Here is a 7,500-nt window from a genome sequence, read left to right as displayed (position 1 = left end):
CACGTGTACCCCAAGCCACAGGTTCACATGTACCCCAAGCCACAGGTTCACGTGTACCCCAAGCCACAGGTTCACAGGTACCCCAAGCCACAGGTTCACGTGTACCCCAAGCCACAGGATTACGTGTACCCCAAGCCACAGGATTACGTGTACCCCAAGCCACAGGTTCACATGTACCCCAAGCCACAGGTTCACGTGTACCCCAAGCCACAGGATTACGTGTACCCCAAGCCACAGGTTCACGTGTACCCCAAGCCACAGGTTCAGTGGTACCCCAAGCCACAGGTTCACGTGTACCCCAAGCCACAGGTTCACGTGTACCCCAAGCCACAGGTTCACGTGTACCCAAAGCCACAGGTTCACGTGTACCCAAAACCACAGGTTCACGTGTACCCCAAGCCACAGGTTCACGTGTACCCCCAAGCCACAGGTTCACGTGTACCCCAAACCATAGGATCACGTGTACCCCAAGCCACAGGTTCATGTGTACCACAAGCCACAGGTTCACGTGTACCCCAAGCTACAGGTTCAGTGGTACCCCAAGCCACAGGTCTACATGTACCCCAAGCCACAGGTTCAGTGGTACCCCAAGCCACAGGTCCACATGTACCCCAAGCCACAGGTTCAGTGGTACCCCAAGCCACAGGTCTACATGTACCCCAAGCCACAGGTTCAGTGGTACCCCAAGCCACAGGTACACATGTACCCCAAGCCACAGGTTCAGTGGTACCCCAAGCCACAGGTCCACATGTACCCCAAGCCACAGGTTCAGTGGTACCCCAAGCCACAGGTCCACATGTACCCCAAGCCACAGGTTCAGTGGTACCCCAAGCCACAGGTCTACATGTACCCCAAGCCACAGGTTCAGTGGTACCCCAAGCCACAGGTCCACACGTACCCGTGTAAGACTTACGCACACTACCATTAATTCTTGTCTGTAGAAAGGAACATTTGGATAACTTGACTTTTAGGTTTGCATCCTTAAGTCGCAGAAATACTCTCTCAAGACTTTTGAAATGAGAAGCAATATCTGGAGATTCAGTGTCTTGTATTATGTCATACAGAATCACACAAGTACTATTAAATTTCCAGGTCCACTGGTTTAACAAAGTTGGAGGAGGAGCAACACTAGAGTTTTGAAAGTATGGACAAATATCACGTACTGTTTTTTCCAGAACCACAAAATGTTCTCATTCATTGCCCACCCAATCATCCCAAATCTTATTTGTTTCTGGGACACATTCAGTTAGGACAACAATGTACTGTTATCAGTTCAAGTTTCAAATTGTTCGGTACTCATGATCATTTTTTGGGCCAGATTGATAGAGCTATCCCGAGTATAGAACGAATCCCCCAAAACATCAACTTATCCATCATTAATGAAGTAAATATCCAACACCTTCCATCTATGGTTCAAGAAGATTTAGATTCTGCAATAGATGTTTTGGCTTTTGTACCTTTTAAGTACACTTCTCATGTTTCTGGATTTTCAATTATTTCGTTGTCTATTGCACTCATATTGTTATTCATAGTATTCATCTTATGTTGTCGTCTACGACATAGGGTGTCTAATATAGAATTCCCTACAGCCACATTGGATGTTCAGAAGGTAGTCGCAGCAGCACTACCTTATTTGAGGAGGAATCTAACTCCAGAATAATATGTATTAATTGAGTTGCTTGAATTTTTTTTGCATACTGATTTTGTTTATAATATATATATATATATATATATATATATATATATATATATATATATATATATATATATATATATATATATATATCTTTTCAATCCTCTAACAATTGTAGAGTGTGTTATCTATCTTATCAAGAATACTAGTTGATATAGGAGCAACTCTTGTTAATAACTATAATTTGTTTATTTCTGTACTCAGTATTATTTCATAAATAACCATAACTTTTCATGGCTCGCAGGAGCTTGAGCCAGGTTGTGGCCGAGCAAAATGTAAGACTCACGCATACTCCCATTAATTTTTCATTAACTATTTGTTATTATCATTTTACTGTGAGTTACATAGAGTTAGATGCATGTTCCCACGGGCCCACTGTTCCCACGGGCTACTGTTACTCAGGATGTTTGAACACGTAAGATCTGATCTGTTATTTGAACACGTTGTTGAATGGGTGTTGACGGACTCCAATATAACTCCTGTCAGTGTGACCCGAGGGGACACACTGGCCAGCATCGTCACACTGTTCACTAGAGTGTGTCGTAGTGTGTCATAAGACGATAGCCCAGAGTACTACAGATGGACGTACATATTCTTTTGTAATAAATCTACAAAGGCCGCCTGATCTTCATTGACTACCATCCACGAAGAGGACCTGTATTCATTCCTGTCGACGCAACCTTACACCCCAAGCCACAGGTTCACGTGTACCCCAAGCCACAGGTTCACGCATACCCCAAGCCACAGGTTCACGTGTACCCCAAGCCACAGGTTCACGTGTACCCCAAGCCACAGGTTCACTTGTACCCCAAGCCACAGGTTCACGTGTACCACCAGCCACTGGTTCACGCATACCCCAAGCCAAAGGTTCACGAGTACCACAAGCCAAAGGATTTCGTGTACCCCAAGCCACAGGTTCACGAGTACCACAAGCCACTGGTTCGCGCATACCCTAAGCCACTGGTTCAAATGTACCCCAAGCCACAGGTAAAGGTGTACCCTAAGCCACAGGTTCACGTGTACCCCAAGCCAAAGGTTCACATGTACCCCAATCCACAGGTTCACGTGTACCCCAAAACATATGTTCACATGTACCCCAAGTCACAGGTTCAAGTGTACCTCAAGCCACAGGTTCATGTGTACCCCAAGCAAAAGGTTCAAATGTATCCCAAGTCATAGGATCACGTCTACCCCAAGCCATAGGTTCATGTGTGCCCCAGGCCACAGATTCATGTGTACCTCGTCACAGATTCACGTGCACCCCAAGCCACAGGTTCAGATGTACCCCAAGACACAAGTTCACGTGTACCACAAGCCACGCGTTCACGTGTACCCCAAGCCACAGGTTCACGTGTACCCCAAGCCACAAGTTCACGTGTACCACAATCCACAGGTTCACGTGTACACCAAGCCACAGGTTCAGATGTACTCCAAGCCACAAGTTCACGTGTACCCCAAGCCACGTGTTCACGTGTACCCTAAGCCACAGGTTCAGATGTACCCCAAGCCACAATTTCACGTGTACCACAAGCCACAGGTTCACGAGTACCTCGAGCCACTGGTTCACGTGTACCCCAAGCCACAGGTTCACGTGTACCCTAAGCCACAGGTTCACGTGTACCCAAAGCCACAGGTTCACGTGTACCCAAAGCCACAGGTTCACGTGTACCCCAAGCCACAGGTTCACGTGTACCCCAAGCCACAGGTTCACGTGTACCAGAAGCCACAGGTTCACGTGTACCTCAAGCCACTGGTTCACGTGTACCCCAAGCCACTGGTTCACGTGTACCCAAAGCCACAGGTTCACGTGTACCCAAAGCCACAGGTTCACGTGTACCCCAAGCCACAGGTTCACGTGTACCCCAAGCCACAGGTTCACGTGTACCAGAAGCCACAGGTTCACGTGTACCTCAAGCCACTGGTTCACGTGTACCCCTAAGCCACTGGTTCACGTGTACCCCGAGCCACAGGTTCACGTGTACCCCAAGCCACAGGTTCACGTGTACCCCAAGCCACAGGTTCACATGTACCCCAAGCCACAGGTTCACATGTACCCCAAGCCACAGGTTCACATGTACCCCAAGCCACAGGTTCACATGTACCCCAAGCCACAGGTTCACGTGTACCCCAAGCCACAGGTTCACATGTACCCCAAGCCACAGGTTCACGTGTACCTCAAGCCACAGGTTCACGTGTACCCCAAGCCACAGCTTCACGTGTACCCAAGCCACAGGTTCACATGTACCCCAAGCCACAGGTTCACGTGTACCCCAAGCCACAGGATCACGTGTACCTCAAGCCACAGGTTCACGTGTACCCCAAGCCACAGGATCACGTGTACCCCAAGCCACAGGTTCACGTGTACCCAAAGCCACAGGTTCACGTGTACCCCAAGCCACAGGATCACGTGTACCCCAAGCCACAGGTTCACGTGTACCCCAAGCCACAGGTTCACGTGTACCTCAAGCCACAGGTTCACGTGTACCCCAAGCCACAGGTTCACGTGTACCCAAAGCCACAGGTTCACATGTACCCCAAGCCACAGGATCACGTGTACCCCAAGCCACAGGTTCACGTGTACCCCAAGCCACAGGATCACGTGTACCCTAAGCCACAGGTTCACGTGTACCCCAAGCCACAGGATCACGTGTACCCCAAGCCACAGGTTCACGTGTACCCCAAGCCACAGGTTCACGTGTACCCCAAGCCACAGGTTCACGTGTACCCCAAGCCACAGGTTCACGTGTACCCCAAGCCACAGGTTCACGTGTACCCCAAGCCACAGGTTCACGTGTACCCAAAGCCACAGGTTCACGTGTACCTCAAGCCACAGGTTCACTGTGTACCCCAAGCCACAGGTTCACATGTACCCCAAGCCACAGGTTCACGTGTACCCCAAGCCACAGGTTCACGTGTACCCCAAGCCACAGGTTCACGTGTACCTCAAGCCACAGGTTCACGTGTACCCCAAGCCACAGGTTCACGTGTACCCAAAGCCACAGGTTCACATGTACCCCAAGCCACAGGATCACGTGTACCCCAAGCCACAGGTTCACGTGTACCCCAAGCCACAGGTTCACGTGTACCCAAAGCCACAGGTTCACATGTACCCCAAGCCACAGGATCACGTGTACCCCAAGCCACAGGTTCACGTGTACCCCAAGCCACAGGATCACGTGTACCCTAAGCCACAGGTTCACGTGTACCCCAAGCCACAGGATCACGTGTACCCCAAGCCACAGGTTCACGTGTACCCCAAGCCACAGGTTCACGTGTACCCCAAGCCACAGGTTCACGTGTACCCCAAGCCACAGGTTCACGTGTACCCCAAGCCACAGGTTCACGTGTACCCCAAGCCACAGGTTCACGTGTACCCCAAGCCACAGGTTCACGTGTACCCCAAGCCACAGGTTCACGTGTACCTCAAGCCACAGGTTCACGTGTACCCCAAGCCACAGGTTCACATGTACCCCAAGCCACAGGTTCACGTGTACCCCAAGCCACAGGTTCACGTGTACCCCAAGCCACAGGTTCACGTGTACCTCAAGCCACAGGTTCACGTGTACCCCAAGCCACAGGTTCACGTGTACCCAAAGCCACAGGTTCACATGTACCCCAAGCCACAGGATCACGTGTACCCCAAGCCACAGGTTCACGTGTACCCCAAGCCACAGGTTCACGTGTACCCCAAGCCACAGGTTCACGTGTACCCCAAGCCACGGGTTCACACGTACCCCAAATTACAGGTTCAACGCACTCCAAGCTACAGGTGCACACACACCTCCCTCTTACCCTACCACTTCTCAATCAACCCTCTTTACACTACGTACTCTCCTCAAGTATTTCACTTCCAACACTTTTGCCGTCTTCCGTAATTTCGGATCTCATGTCTACATGTGGCATCTATACACCACCGTGGGGACAAGCACCGATCTTTGCCCTCACAGAGTGCATCCAGGACCTTGGCCTCTCACTCACCCAATGGTTTAATTCTACACCCATGGCTGACCACTCTCCATCAGGACAGCCCCTTTACTCGGATGGAGTTACAACAGACTTCTTAAAACAACACTTTCAATGTCTGTTCCCGGTCCATACTTCTCTGGATGGTCCAGCTAAGTAACTCATGCCCCTACATGTGGTTGGAACGTCAACATGTAGGAGGTGGGTAAATGACTACACGCCTTTGTCTACGACCGTCAAAATTTTACACAAAACAGACTGGAATATGTGGCAGATATTCAAGCTCTCTGCTCTCGTTCTGGCCCACTAACATTATGCTTGATATGATCTATGGTAACTACAATGACATCTTAAATGATCACCAACAACGTCTCTATTGTCTTTTCAAAGACGACAACCTAAAGGTTAAACAAGCCAGGGGATCCCTCACAGACCAAGTTAACCTGCTTATGTGGCAAAGCTAACACAGCAACAGATGCTCTTTGATGACACAATTGCTACCCTCTCTACCGACTACGCAGTAAAGCTAACACAGCAACAGATGATTTTGGAAGACCAAACTCTTGTCCTATCGATATACCAGGCAAGTCTCCTGACCTTCACATTGTAAGACTGTTTACTGTAATGACATGAAATACTTCAAGGGCGAGCTCTCGTATCTCCCTCATATCAAGAAACTCCCAAGTCAAGGAGTTTCTTCTCTGATAATGGTTTGCTTTAGTGCAACGCTACGCTTCACATGAAAAAAGCAGAATCGTCAATTTTTACATCGTGCTATTCTTACATACTTATCATGAAACACACTTCCACGGAATCTAAATTCTGATCTTGTCTCTCCGGCAGACAAGTGCACAGCCAACACCTGTCCCAGATGGACAACTAGTTAATGATCTTGAATCAAAAGACTTCGGATCTCATGTCAAAGGTAAAACATAATTCATCTGGTCCCTCACTGAGCGAAACACAAACCACAAAAGTGTGAGTTCGGAGTGTGCATGGGTTTGCCTGAGAGCACTTCCCACCTTCACCACCATAAGGTTCTTCAGACATCTGAACTACCGTTACATCCCCTGAGGCTGGCACACATTCCCACCTTTTCTTGACTCATTTTGAACTGCTCCTCGCGGTCCTCAGTCTTCTACAATATATGGGTTGAAGGAAGAGGGCAAGACAGGAAGAGAATTCCACATCTATGCAATACGAGGAGAGAAGGAAGTATTATATCCGTTTCCTTCAACTCTGACGAGTAGACCCAATCAGTCACTCTCTCCTCATTCATCCTCTTTATATGTCCTAACCATTTAAGCACACCCTCTCCAGCTCTCCCAACCATAATCTTAATACCACACACCTCCCTCTTACCCTACCACTTCTCACTCCTTGCACCACATACTCTCCACAAGCATTCCACACAAAAAGTGCGAGTTAGACATTCGTATGCCATGGGTCAATCTCCTCTTTCATACAACCGCCACTCCCACTCAGGACGCCGGTAACACTGATACCGCAAGGACCTGGATTTGTGTGTGCCAACATGTCAAAGGTAATTTTCTTAACGTCTGATCTTCCAAACCATCAATTACGGACTCTGAGACCCAGTCCTTCGCCTCCACTCCTTCTTGTCCAGATAATCCGAAGGTCAGACCAGCTACACAAATATTCTCACTGAACTTTCGATTTGTCAAGATTGCATTTATTACAGACTTTCTTTCCCTCACAAACTAACTTTTGAGGATATACTTTTCATGCGCTATCTATCTATCTATCTATATACATATATATATATATATATATATATATATATATATATATATATATATTATATATATATATATATATATTTT

General features: G+C 48.3%; 1 protein-coding gene across 1 annotated transcript in view; it reads left to right on the top strand.

Annotated features, from left to right (window-relative positions):
* Positions 1-7,130: 7,130 nt before the first annotated feature.
* LOC139760412 (chitinase-3-like protein 1) overlaps positions 7,131-7,500 on the top strand; it is a 68,451-nt gene continuing 68,081 nt past the window's right edge. Inside the window, exon 1 of the mRNA XM_071683583.1 lies at positions 7,131-7,199. The gene's annotated coding sequence lies outside the window, so the exon portion shown is untranslated. The remainder of the gene's footprint in view (positions 7,200-7,500) is intronic.

The sequence above is a fragment of the Panulirus ornatus genome, chromosome 36 (assembly GCF_036320965.1).
Source record: "Panulirus ornatus isolate Po-2019 chromosome 36, ASM3632096v1, whole genome shotgun sequence".
Classification (NCBI taxonomy): Eukaryota; Metazoa; Arthropoda; class Malacostraca; order Decapoda; family Palinuridae; genus Panulirus; species Panulirus ornatus.
This window is presented reverse-complemented; position numbering and strand designations above follow the sequence as displayed.